The 12,722-nt window shown below is 41.3% G+C and overlaps 3 long non-coding RNA genes across 3 annotated transcripts in view; 1 reads left to right on the top strand and 2 right to left on the bottom strand.

Moving 5' to 3' along the window:
* The window catches only part of LOC309338031, a 201,728-nt gene that overhangs the window by 126,038 nt on the left and 62,968 nt on the right, over positions 1 to 12,722 (bottom strand). The gene's annotated exons all lie outside the window — the stretch shown is intronic.
* On the bottom strand, positions 1,430 to 6,375 carry LOC309339538. Its single transcript, XR_014155444.1, has 3 exons — positions 6,196 to 6,375; positions 4,675 to 4,773; positions 1,430 to 1,776 (listed from the first exon to the last, which is right to left on the bottom strand). It is a non-coding gene; the product is annotated as an uncharacterized lncRNA (long non-coding RNA).
* Positions 10,795 to 11,597, top strand: LOC309338310. Its single transcript, XR_014154860.1, has 2 exons — positions 10,795 to 10,932; positions 11,093 to 11,597. It is a non-coding gene; the product is annotated as an uncharacterized lncRNA (long non-coding RNA).

Raw genomic sequence — 12,722 nt, 5'->3', positions numbered from 1 at the left:
GTCAAGGGTCCTTTACCTTTTTAGGGGAGGAGGAGCTAAATTTTTGGAGGCAAGGCTATTGATGGCTCCTAGGATTGTGAACTGCCCCAGCCCCTGTCCTACTCAAATTTTGGAAAAGGTGACTACTTTCAAAGGGGACATAGTGTAGAGGGAGGGAGGTTCAGCACTGCAAGGAGACGAAGGGAGAGTTGGAATGAAGCAGACATAAACACCTCCTCAGTTGTCCCTTTGCACTAGCCATGCCTGCCCAAGTTTTCCCTCAAACCCCCACCCCTTGAGGTGAACCCTGCCCAATTCATGCTTCCTCTCAACAGCTGTTGAGCAGAGGCAGTGATCCTGAAAAGCAGGCTGCTGCTTTTCAGTTGACTTCCTGCAGAGAAGCTGCTTAGAAATGAGCACCCAATAGAATCGAACCTCCTGCAAATTCTCCTTCCCATAATCCACCCCCAACAGTATAACCCTCCCCACCCCCAAATAAACTTTAACCCAAGACCTAGAACTAATTCAGGACTGCATCTGAGGCAGGCGGATAGTCCTGTTGTAGGGTGCCCCCAGGTTGTGGCCATGGAGTGGATCTGGGAGGCTATGAAAAAGCAATACATATATTTGCATAAATATACTATCTATGCTGTGTTTCTCTAATCAACTTTTTGCCAGAAAGGTGGTAGTGTGTGTGAATTTACCACACACACACACACCCCTCCTCTGAAAAAATTCTTCAGTGACGAATATTCCAGTTTTCTTTTAAAATAGCATCCCATGCACAGCCCTGGCGGTCATGTTAGGCAGAAGAAGAACATTCGGTGGACTAGTTTTGTGCCAACTGTTTCTTGCCCATCTAGGAAAACAAATGCAGCAGGCCTCTCATTCACCACACCTTGCTCCATTGCAGTGTAGGCATTTTCCATTTGCTAACTTTGTAGCCATGGCATTTAGTGCTTGCTTCATTTAATGGAAACTCTTAATTCAGACACCTTGATTGCCAAATCACACAGAGGCACACAGATTTCCAAAAATACACATGAGGAAAGGGAGCTGAAAAGTCCAAAGGCATGGAAAACACAATTACCAGCGGTAGAAGAATGGCAGGTGAAGATGATGAAATTTATGGAGCTGGCTGATCTCACCGGGAGAATCCGTGACCAGAAAGAAGAGGACTACCAAGAAGATTGGAAGAAATTTAAAGACTATTTGAATAAATATTCTAATATTAAAGATATGTAACCACTTGAAAGAACCAATCAGGCCTACGACTAAATTAGACTTATATATATAAATAAGAAAATTGAAATACGACTGTAATATTGTTTTATGAAATAATGATATTGGAAACTGCTACATTCAAATTAAGAGGAAATTCAGATGGAGGAGATTAGAGGAAGTCAACTAAAATGTTTATGAAAATGGATTTTAATTAATTAATTGAGTCCCCCCCCCCCCCTGTTTAGGTATGTTAAGTTTGTTATTCTTTTTTCTTCTTTTTAACTTCTTTATTGTGTTGTTGTATATTTTCTTTTTTGTTATATCTATTGAAAATTAATAAATATTATTGTAAAAAAAAAATAAATGAAAAGTCCAAAGGCATGTGTTGGTGTGTGGAGGATGTTCAGTCAGCTTTAGGACCTGTCTATAAGCCAGCGTTGCAGAAGTCTCTGTCTTCACAACAGAGGATTTCCATGTAACCAGTAACTTTACCACCTTGGCTGATGTTCTTTCTAGTGCCACACTCCGATAGAGCTTTCGCACAAAACAAAACCACTTCTCTCAGTTCTCCATCTATGATGGTAGTGGGAACAATAAATTGAGAGAGAGGATAGGAAGAAGCATTAGCATTTTATTTCCACTAATAGTGACATATACTTTGCATTAGATGTCAAAACACTTCCCCGCCCCCACCATTTTAAAGGTTGATGCACATTAAGCTATTCTTCTGCCCATTGTGCAAAAAGGATAAGGGCATGACCCCAAAACATTTCTCTGGTGAAAACTGGGACATCCCATTCCATAATGATATTTTTACTATTTATACCCCACACATCTTAGTCGGTTGCCCAACACTCTGGGCAGCTTCCAACATATATAAAAACATAATAAAGCATTGAACATTAAAAGAAACCCTTCCATATACAGGATTGCCTTCAGATGGCTCATGGTTCAGATAACTCCATGCCCTCCAACATTTCTCCAGTGAAAATAGGGACATCCGAAGGAAAAGCAGGATATTCCAGGATCAAATCAGAAACTGGCTGGCTTCTCTAAATCAGGGACATCCCTAGAAAATAGGGACACTTGGAGAATCTGTAAGGGATGTCTGAAGAATGATTTTTGTTAAGGATTCTTTGTGGTGGAAAACAAACGTATTTGCATTTGATCCAGGGTATGCAATGTGGTGACACTAATGATTGATAGCTCTCTTGTACAGCATGTGGATAGCACATTATCTACAGAAGTTTGAGGTTCAGTTCCTGGCACCTGCAATTCATAAAATCATAGAATTGTAGAGTTGGAAGGAATCATCTAGTCCAACCACCTGCAATGCAGGAATCAAAGGGGATTCAAAGGAATTCACAGGGGATCAGGTAGCAGGTGAGGTGAAAGTCCTCTGTCTGAGATCCTGAGCAGTTTCTCCCAGGAGGAGAAGTCTAAGACTATTACAGGTCAGGAGTGAGCTAATGTGTTAGGAAATGGATGTCCCTCCAGGATACATGACTTCCCATCCTGCTACAGAGAAACAAGAAACAAAATTCTGGTAAGGAAAGGGGGGTTGTAAACAGAGAATTATGAATTATGGTGCTGGAGGAGACTCTTGAGAGTCCCATGGACTGCAAGAAGATCAAACCTATCCATTCTTAAGGAAATCAGCCCTGAGTGCTCACTGGAAGGACAGATCCTGAAGCTGAGGCTCCAATACTTTGGCCACCACATGAGAAGAGAAGACTCCTTGGAAAAGACCCTGATGTTGGGAAAGATTGAGGGCACAAGGAGAAGGGGACGTCAGAGGATGAGATGGTTGGACAGTGTTCTCGAAGCTACCAGCATGAGTTTGACCAAACTGTGGGAGGAAGTGGGAGACAGGAGTGCCTGGCATGCTCTGGTCCATGGGGTCACGAAGAGTCAGACACAACTAAACGACTAAACAACAACAAACAGAGAATTCCGTTTGCAGAGTTATGAGAAGCTTAAAGATAAGGTGCGAGACTGTTTCATTATTTTCAAATAAGAGAGGCCCATGACCAGGATAAAAAAGTGGGTTTCCAGGTGGAAAAATCAAAGCTAGAGACAGAATTGTTAGAACCCAATGCTAAGATATTATCAAGAATGTATAATTTGCTGTTGAAATGGAACACTGAGGAAGAAACGGTAAAATCAGCTATGATAAAATGGGCACAAGATATAGGACATAATATTATGTTTGCTGACTGGGAGAAGTTGTGGACCACCGGGATTAAATTTACGGCATGTAATGCCCTAAGAGAGAACATTATGAAAATGATGTACAGGTGGTACATGACCCCAGTCAAGCTTGCAAAAATATATCACTTGCCCGATAATAAATGTTGGAAATGTAAAGAAACAGAAGGTACATTCTTTCACCTTTGGTGGATGTGCCCAAGGATTAAGGCTTTCTGGGAGACGATATGTAATGAACTAAAAAAGGTACTTAAGTACACTTTCCCCAAGAAACCAGAGGCCTTTCTCCTGGGCATAGTCGGCCAATTGGTGTAAAAGAAGGATAGGAATTTTTTTATGTATGCAACAGCAGCAGCAAGAATACTCATCGCAAAGCATTGGAAGACACAAGACCTACCCACTCTGGAAGAATGGCAGATGCAAGTAATAGAATATATGGAGATGGCGGAAATGACTGGCAGAATCCGAGACCAGGGAGAAGAGTTGGTGGAAGAAGAGTGGAAGAAATTTAAAATTTACTTACAGAAATATTGTAACATTTTTGAAAGTTAAAGGCATTGAAATGAACTGAAGGGGTTCTAGCAACGAGGTTAAAAATAAGATTGGATGGATAATTAGACAAATAAATTGGACATGAATTTGCTGAATTAATTTGTAACAGGGATACAAAAGAGGGGGATATGAGGAAGTCAAGAAAATAAGTGAATCAAAGATGAGAAGCAAAAAGAGGGATTTTGTGGTTTTTTTTCCTTTTTTTGAAATGTGTTTTTTCTTTTCTCTTTTGAAACTATTTTTTCTTTATTTTTATGTACTTTATAACTTTGTATTTTTGTGTATTTTTTCTTGTTTTTTCTTATGTTTGTTGTCTTTTCTAAAACTTAATAAAATATTTATATAAAAAAACACCAAACAAACAGAGAATTCCTCCAGCATGCCACATCCTTGAAATGTGCATGGTCAATGGCACTTCCATCATTACCATGCAAGCAGTGAGGAGGCTAACCCAATCTCCAGTGGCAGTAGGAGGATGCATCTGTACAGTGGCGTAGCGTGGGTTGTCAGCACCCAGGGCAAGGCAAGTAATTTGCGCCCCCTAACCCGTGGATTTGCGCCCCCTAACCCATGGATTTGCCCTAACCACAGATGTTGCACCCGGTGCCGCCGGCCCCCCCTGCACCCCCCACGCTACGCCACTGCATCTGTAGTATATTTCCCCACCATTTACCAATCAAACCCAAAGAAATTTAAACTGGGAGAACTCACTCATTGCATACTCTTTTGAGGCAGCACATTTTGTGCCTTTGCAGGGTAGCGGTTTCACATCTTGCATCAGATTGTAGAATGCACATTCCAAGGCATCAGCTAGAAAAAATACAGCCTTGTTATTTCTGGGAGGTACACCCATTGAGTTTGCCCTGGACGGTGATGTCCTTTCAGTGAAGGAGCTGGTACACAGTTTGTGGGTGCCACTAGAGCCATCATTGTTGCTTCCAAGGAAATTGTATCCCTGCTTAGGCATCTGTGTAAAAGCTGGTGACTGTGGAAAAGTTGGTTGAAATCAGCTCATGAAGCTAAGGTGTCCGCCATTATTTAAGCTGCTGTACTCAGGAGTGAGGGGTGAAGGGTGAATTTGGGGTTTTATGCAAGTTCAGATGTAGTAGGAACATGCGCCAGTGAGAAGGAGGAGAATTTTGCATGATAATTTTATATTTGACACTCCTAATTCCTGCAACTGCACCTCTTCTAAATATGAATGGAGGAATAAGGAGCATTGCCTATGTGATGTTTGCATGCAATGTCCAAATCAAGCACGCTGCTCTGTGCATGGTGCCAGTTTTATGCCTCATCACACATACACAGAGAGAGAGAGAGAGAGCAGATTTCAGAAGACAAAAACCGGCCCCAGGCAAGGGGGATGGTGGAGAACATCTTTAGATTCAAACTTAAAGGTGAACGTACCTATTCCACACATCCTGGACCAATAAATGAACTGAAGCAAAACTATCCTTTAATACCTTTGATTATCTGATCCCATAATGGAATTATCACAGTTAAAACAGCAGAGGACTCCATTCTGCAGCATAATGGTGTATCAGACTTACACAGTTCACATCTCAGAATGTATTGCAGAGGCTTCTCTTGAGCAGCTTCTCAGTTATGTGGAGAAACACCACTCTTTCCTTTCTAACAAATTTAGCACCAGCATACCTTTCAACAACCATCTGGCCTGAAACACAGCCACATTCACGAAAATTGTGTATCTTACATTGACCTCATGGATCTTTAGTGCATGATCATATCCCATGCTATTTTTCCAGGTACCTAAACTCACAAAACGCCTCCTTTGTTCTCTTATAATGGCAATGGTGCCCACCTGAGAGGTGGCGGAACTGAGTTCCAAAAAGTCCTACCTGGAAAAAAGCATGCATTGCCACAGTAGGATTTTTCACCAGAGTGATCTGCACCCAATTTCACTAGCACAGAAAGTAGATCTGCCTAGGAATCTGTCTAAGTTAAGTGTTCACAATCTTGTTGTTTTTTCCTGTTTGCAGAAGGATTGTGTGCATTTGCACACTCTACGCAGGGCTACCTCTGAAGGTGAACAGAAAACCTCAGGTGCAGAGAGAGAGAATATAATGCTTTTATATAATTTTGTATTTCTATCATTGTTTGCAGACTTGAGAGGGCTCTCTAGCTCGAAAGATTAAAGCTGCTTGGAAGTTGACATCTACAACTCATCTTTGATCAAAACTCCTTCTCTCAGCCCTGGAATAAGGAACTTACCTTCAGGAGGAAGATAGAGGAAAGCACAGAAGGCAAGGAGCAGGATTTGAGCCATGGGGAACAGCTTGGAATCAAGAGGATTCTGTCTGCTACGTAGCAATTCTGGGATACAGAAGGAGATGCCTTGATCTCCACTCACTTCCAGCTAGGTGGACAAACTTTTTGCTTTTATTGCATTGATGGCATGACTGCATAGGCCCCTCAACCCACCTCATTCTGTACCTATTTTTGGCAAGCACAGAGAGTCTTGTGGTTTTCTTGGCGTGGATAGGAACTCTTAGGTGCCATGGACTCACAAAGTGGCTGGACAATGATCAAGAGTGGACTGGGAGATTGCAACACCACTGGGATGGAAACCAGCAGAGTAGGGGATCCAGCACAGGAGGAACTGATATTACTGCTGCAGTTTTCTGATGCAGATCTTCACTCAGACCTTCTTATCTGGTTGGGAGGGGGTGCTATTTTGTGGTTAACTTCAGGTGTCAAAATGCATTGGTTAAAATGCCCCCCTGGCTGTGGATGTGTGGTAATGGAGAAAGGACTGGCATTTAAATCCCGAAAATGTTGGGTGGCCGCTAGCAAAATTGACCTTGGGTGGGACAGAATTTTGCCACCCAGCCCCAAATGTCTCAGGTGGGGAAATGATATTTTTGCTAATAAGAAGTTAACTCCAACTTTGAATTGTGTGATTACTGACTGGCATGTTCCGGTGACAGCTAGGTAACAGATGTATCTTTGTACTATAGTCTGCTTTATAGCTATGCAAAGGAGAGAGATTTACACACACACACAAACTTTTCCTTGTCCTTCGAGGTGAGCAAGAGGCATTAATATAGTTCAAGGGCACAGTTCATAAACATGTCCTTGGCAGTGAGCAGCAGAGCCAGAGAGTTGTGCAATCTGGAGGGGATGTGGACTTGGGAATCGATGCAGGGAATATAAAGGAATATAAGGGAAGAAGTCAGAGTACTTAAAAAACATTTAAGAGTGCTTATAAAATTAATTCTGGATCAGGCATGCACACAGCGCACTGATAAAGCACTGCTCAAAAGGCAATGTACAATTGCATTAAGACTTCCCTGTAGTGTCACATTTGGCAGATTCCTTTTGCCTGCAGTTTTCCTAATTTGCTTCCCATCTGGGATGGTCAGTGCAAATGAGTGAAGAGAGAGGGGGGGAGCAATAGTTACATACACTTCAGATTAAATGTCAAAACCTCTTTCCACCCAATCTGTTTTATCTTCGGTTCAACATTGTACGGAAAAGATAAGGGAAGCAAAATCCATGCCTGATTTGAGTTTAGGATTCTATGACTGAAAATGAATTTATTTCCATTGTCTCAAGGGTGCACAACACACTGGCATAATGTTTATGACTGATCGCCCCACTATGTGTGTTGCATACAGAACATCACATGTTCAATCCCTGGCATCCCCGAATATAAAAGGATCAGTGAGCAAGTGGGGTGGGCGACATGCCTCTGGCTAAGAACCTGATTAGCTTCTCCCATTATGAGAATTCAAAGGGCACCATGTTATTTATCAACTCTGGATTAGATATTAATGACTCTAATTCATTAATTTAAAAAACCATGAAAGACCTGATTTATTGGCCCTCCCTCATTTATCTTCTCTCCTCCTAAATGGACTTGATGTTCTCTTGGATTTTGGTTGAGGTATGCCATCATATGGGGGCGGGGAGGAAGCACCTACTCCATTTTGGTGAAGGCCCATGCTGCGGCTTCTTTTGTCCACGTGAGCCAATCCCATTCAGATGTGTCACAATGTGTGTGTGTGTTTTAATGAAATGGGGGTATTATATGTAAACTCTATTAGAATCAGTTCTGGATTAGATATCAACTGATATATTTGATTCAAGTTCATTTAAAATGAGCATTCGTGAATTAATTATTATACAGTGATACCTCTGGTTAAAGACACTTTAGGTTACAGACACTTCAGGTTACAGACGCTTCAGGTTACAGACTCCACTAACCCAGAAATAGTACCTCGGGTTAAGAACTTTGCTTCAGGATGAGAACAGAAATCGCGCAGCGGCAGCAGCGGGAGGCTCTGTTAGCTCAAGTGGTACCTCAGGTTAAGAACAGTTTCAGGTTAAGAATGGACCTCCAGAACAAATGAAGTTCTTAACCCGAGGTACTACTGTATATGGTTAATGATTATAATGGTGGTGTTGTATCCCCACAATTATATATTCTTCTTTCCGTAAGTGGGCTGATAATGATTGCTTGTCACACCACTCCCCCTTTTCCTTTGATCATCCTAAGTGGACATGATGTCGTCTTGGGTTCTTGTTGAGATGTGCCATCAGTGGGATTAAAGAAGGCACTTGGTCCAGTTTGCTGATTCGGGATTTCCTTTGACGCTGAACCCTCTTGATTCCAATATGACTCCAAAGAATCAGATCCTGCTCCTTACAATCTGTGTCCTGCTCCTCCTCAAACCTGGAGGCCAGATTGACTGACAAGGGAAGAGGGAAGAATTTTCACTCGAGTGTAACCTGCAGAAAGCAAACCTTGTGCAATTCCTTGGCTTGGCTTGGCTGGCAATGGATCGGCATGTCAAAAAAATAGATGAGAGTGGCCCAATTGCTTTCTAAATCTGGCCCGTGGATGGTCCAGGAATCAGCGTGTTTTTACGTAAGTAGAATGTGCATTTTTATTTAAAATGCATCTCTGGGTTATTTGCGGGGCATAGGAATTTGTTCATATTTTTTTCCAAAATACAGTCCGGCCCCCACAAGGTCTGAGGGACAGTGAGCTGGCCCCCTGCTGAAAAAGTTTGCTCACCCCTGCTATAACTAATTGAAATTAATTTAAAAATAGGATTCATAGTTAATTATATACACGTAAATGCACTTATAATTGTGGGGTGTATCTATTACAGCTTCTTATTTTGTCCACAAGTGGGCAGATAGGACCACACTGCAGTCTCTTTGATCCTCTTCAGGGGACATGATGTTCTCTTGGATTCTTTTGGAGATGTCTCTTCATGGGGATAAAAGGAAGCCTCTTCTCCAGTTTGCTGAAAGCCAGTGTGACTTGAGCTGTGCTGTGACCACAGAACCATCTTAATTCCAAGATGGCCCCAAAGAATCAGATTCTGCTCCTTGCAATCTCTGCCTTTCCCCTCCTCACATCTGGAGGTAAGGTCCATTGACAAGGGATCGGAGAAGGGTTTTCACTCGAGTGTAACATGCAGAAAGCAACCTTTAGTGGCAGCTGGATTTGGCTGGCAATGGATCTACATGTCAAAAAATAGATAAGAGCAGTTCTTTTTCTTTCTTTCTTTCTTTTTAAAGGAAGGGGCAATTTTGATATGTTGGAACATAAAAAGAAAATCCAAATATCTTCTTACTATATGAGGGTTTTAAAAAAAGCCAGGCTGCCTCCCCAACCTCCACAGCTCAGGGTTCTGGATGCCTGGATTTCATATTGCAGTGGTGGATTTCAGGAGATCAGACAAGGAGACACCAGGCTACATAAGGAAGAGCGAAGGTGATCTTAGGGCACATTATCAATCAGAATAAACATGTGGGGTCTTTAAGGAAATGCTGCAGTGTAGAGCACTCCTGCTCAATGCTTCTGACAGCCAGCCACATGCTCCTCCAAAATACTTCCCTTGCCCCTCTGCCTCCACTCCCCGCCTAGTTAGTATTCTGCAACCACTGGACATGTGTGTTCCTCATGGGGATGGAACCCCACCACAATGAATCTCTCCCTATAAAAGGTAAAGGGACCCCTGACCATTAGGTCCAGTCATGACCGAATCTGGGGTTGCAGCGCTCATCTCGGTTTACTGGCCGAGGGAGCCAATGTACAGCTTCCGGGTCATGTGGCCAGCATGACTAAGCCGCTTCTGGCGAACCAGAGCAGTGCACAGAAATGCTGTTTACCTTCCAACCGGAGCGGTACCTATTTATCTACTTGCACTTTGATGTGCTTTCGAACTGCTAGGTTGGCAGGAGCAGGGACTGAGCAACAGGAGCTCACCCTGTCACGGGGATTCAAACCACCAACCTTCTGATCGGCAAGTCCTAGGTTCTGTGGTTTAACCCACAGTGCCACCCGCGTCCCAATCTCTCCCCATACTTCTCTTGTATTTATCCCTCTCTTCACATGATTATGTGACCCCCTCCTGTACTTTGACCCCCCTCGTTGTCAATGGTGCTGTTTTGGATGCTTAAAAACATTTATTCTGAAACATTGGAAATAGGGGGGATGACACAACATACATATTATTGTGAAGCTACAGAACTCGATCATAAATGTGGGGCAGAGGAAGCAGTCATAATAAATTACTGAATCATAGAATTGCGAGGGACCCTGAGGATCATCTAGTCCAATCCCCTGCAATGGAGAACTATGTAGCTCTCTCGTTTTGGTATTGAACCTGTGACCTTGACATTATCAGCACCACATTCGAACCAACTGAGCTATCTGTAGGCTGATGGTTCTTCAAATTCGTCACCAAATAGCCCAAACAGTAAAAAGTTGTGCTGTGAGAAAATTATTGCACAGAATGCACAATTCAGTGTGAGTTTGAGCAGTAGTTTGGAATGTGTTTAATTGTGAAAAATTGTCTTTTGGAGCATATCCTTTGCTATGTCGGGACTGCACAGTGACTGAAGAAGGATGTATTGGAGTTGAAGGCTCTGACCGGATTTGCATAGCTGACCCTGAACTGGAAAGTTGCAATATAGCCAAAGCCTATGAAGGTAAGAAACCTCACCCTCATTCTTTAGATTCACTGTTCACTGTGCTCATGCCTGATCTGTGTTGAGGACAAAGAAACTGGACTGTGTTATACTCTGGATAGTTAATATGACTAAAGTGGCTCACCACATCTTTTCCTCTTCTTTTTCTGGCTCATTTTAGAGGGGAAACTAATCTGGACAAAGGTTGGCTGTGGGCCAAAAGAAGTATGTGATACCAAACAGCAGGTGACCGAACATATCCATGTTGAGTACAAATGTTGCGAAGAGTCAAAGCCTTCAGTAGGCATTAATTTCTGCAATGACGGTTTATAAATGAGGTAAAACTAGCCAATGGAAGATTTGCAACATAGCTAAACATGTTAGCCACCTCCTCTTATTTTGGCATCACAACAGAGGACCCACAGGAGCAGTTAGCACTTTTAATATATGTATGTAATTAAAGTTGAAAAATTGTAGGATACAGCATACAGATGAATTGAGTTTCCAACAGTCATTTACATGGATCAACTGTGTTTCATAAAGTATGCATTTAATGTTCTTATGTTCTTTAAAGTCAATATGATGTTCTTTTGTCACAAAATATTATTCTGTGCCATAAAAGGGAGCCCAACTTGTAAGAGAGCTCCTGGAATTCACATCCCAAAATAAAAATAGCCCAAGAGAAAGCCAATTTTTCATTGACATCTTTATTTTGGACTAAGCTGTGAAGAGTGAAGGCTGGTCTTATTAATGTCAGAAGATCCCTGCTGGATCAGAAAGAAAATGAATATCTAGTTCAGTATGGTCTTATTAATGTCTTTTAAAAAAAAAAAAATTATTAAAAATTTAAAGGTTACGGGGGGGGAAGGAAAAGAATATATATATATATATATATATATATATATATATATATATATATATATATACACACACACACATACATGACAATCAAAAAAGAAAAAGAAAAAACAATACATATAGAAAAACATAATCAAAAAACAGAAATAAAAAATAAGAAATAAGAAACGTCAAACCTTTAAATCACTTACTTACATTCACTTATTTCCTTGACCTCCTCACGCTTCCCATTTTTGTATTCTAATTCAGTTAGATATTCCAGCAAATCCTTCCAACTTTGTTTTTGTCCTAATAATTTATCTTAATATACTATAATTTTACATTCTCTCTTTCACCAATTCATTTTTACTTAATCCTTTATATCTTTTCTGCTAAAATCACATAATTTTTTTCCCAACATCTTTCTAACATTCCTTAATTTTACAATATTTCTGAAGATAAACTTTAAATTTCTTCCACTCTTCTTCCGCCGACTCTTCTCCTTGGTCTCAGATTCTGCCAGTCATCTCAGTCAGTTCCATATAGTCCATCACCTTCATCTGCCATTCTTCCTGAGTGGGTAGATCTTGTGTTTTCCAATACTTTGTGATGAGTATTCTTGCTGCTGTTGTGGCATACATAAAAAAGTTCTATCCTCCTTTCGCACCAATTGGCCGACCATGCCCAAGAGAAAGGCCTCTTGTTTCTTCTGGAAGGTATATTTAAATACCTTTTTCATTTCATTATAGATCATCTCCCAAAAGGTCTTAATCTTTGGGCATGTCCACCAAAGGTGAAAGAATGTACCTTCAATCTCTTTACATTTCCAACATTTATTATCAGGCAAATGATAGATTTTTGCAAGCTTGACTGGTGTCAAGTACCACCTGTAAATCATTTTCATTATATTCTCTCTTAAGGCATTACATGCCGTAAACTTCATACCTGTGGTTCATAACTGTAATGGTTCTAGG

This window comes from Podarcis erhardii (genome assembly GCF_964252035.2).
Source record: "Podarcis erhardii genome assembly, chromosome: 3".
In the NCBI taxonomy this organism is placed as follows: Eukaryota; Metazoa; Chordata; class Lepidosauria; order Squamata; family Lacertidae; genus Podarcis; species Podarcis erhardii.
Note: the sequence above shows the minus strand (reverse complement) of the source record. Positions and strands in the feature narration are given on the sequence as shown.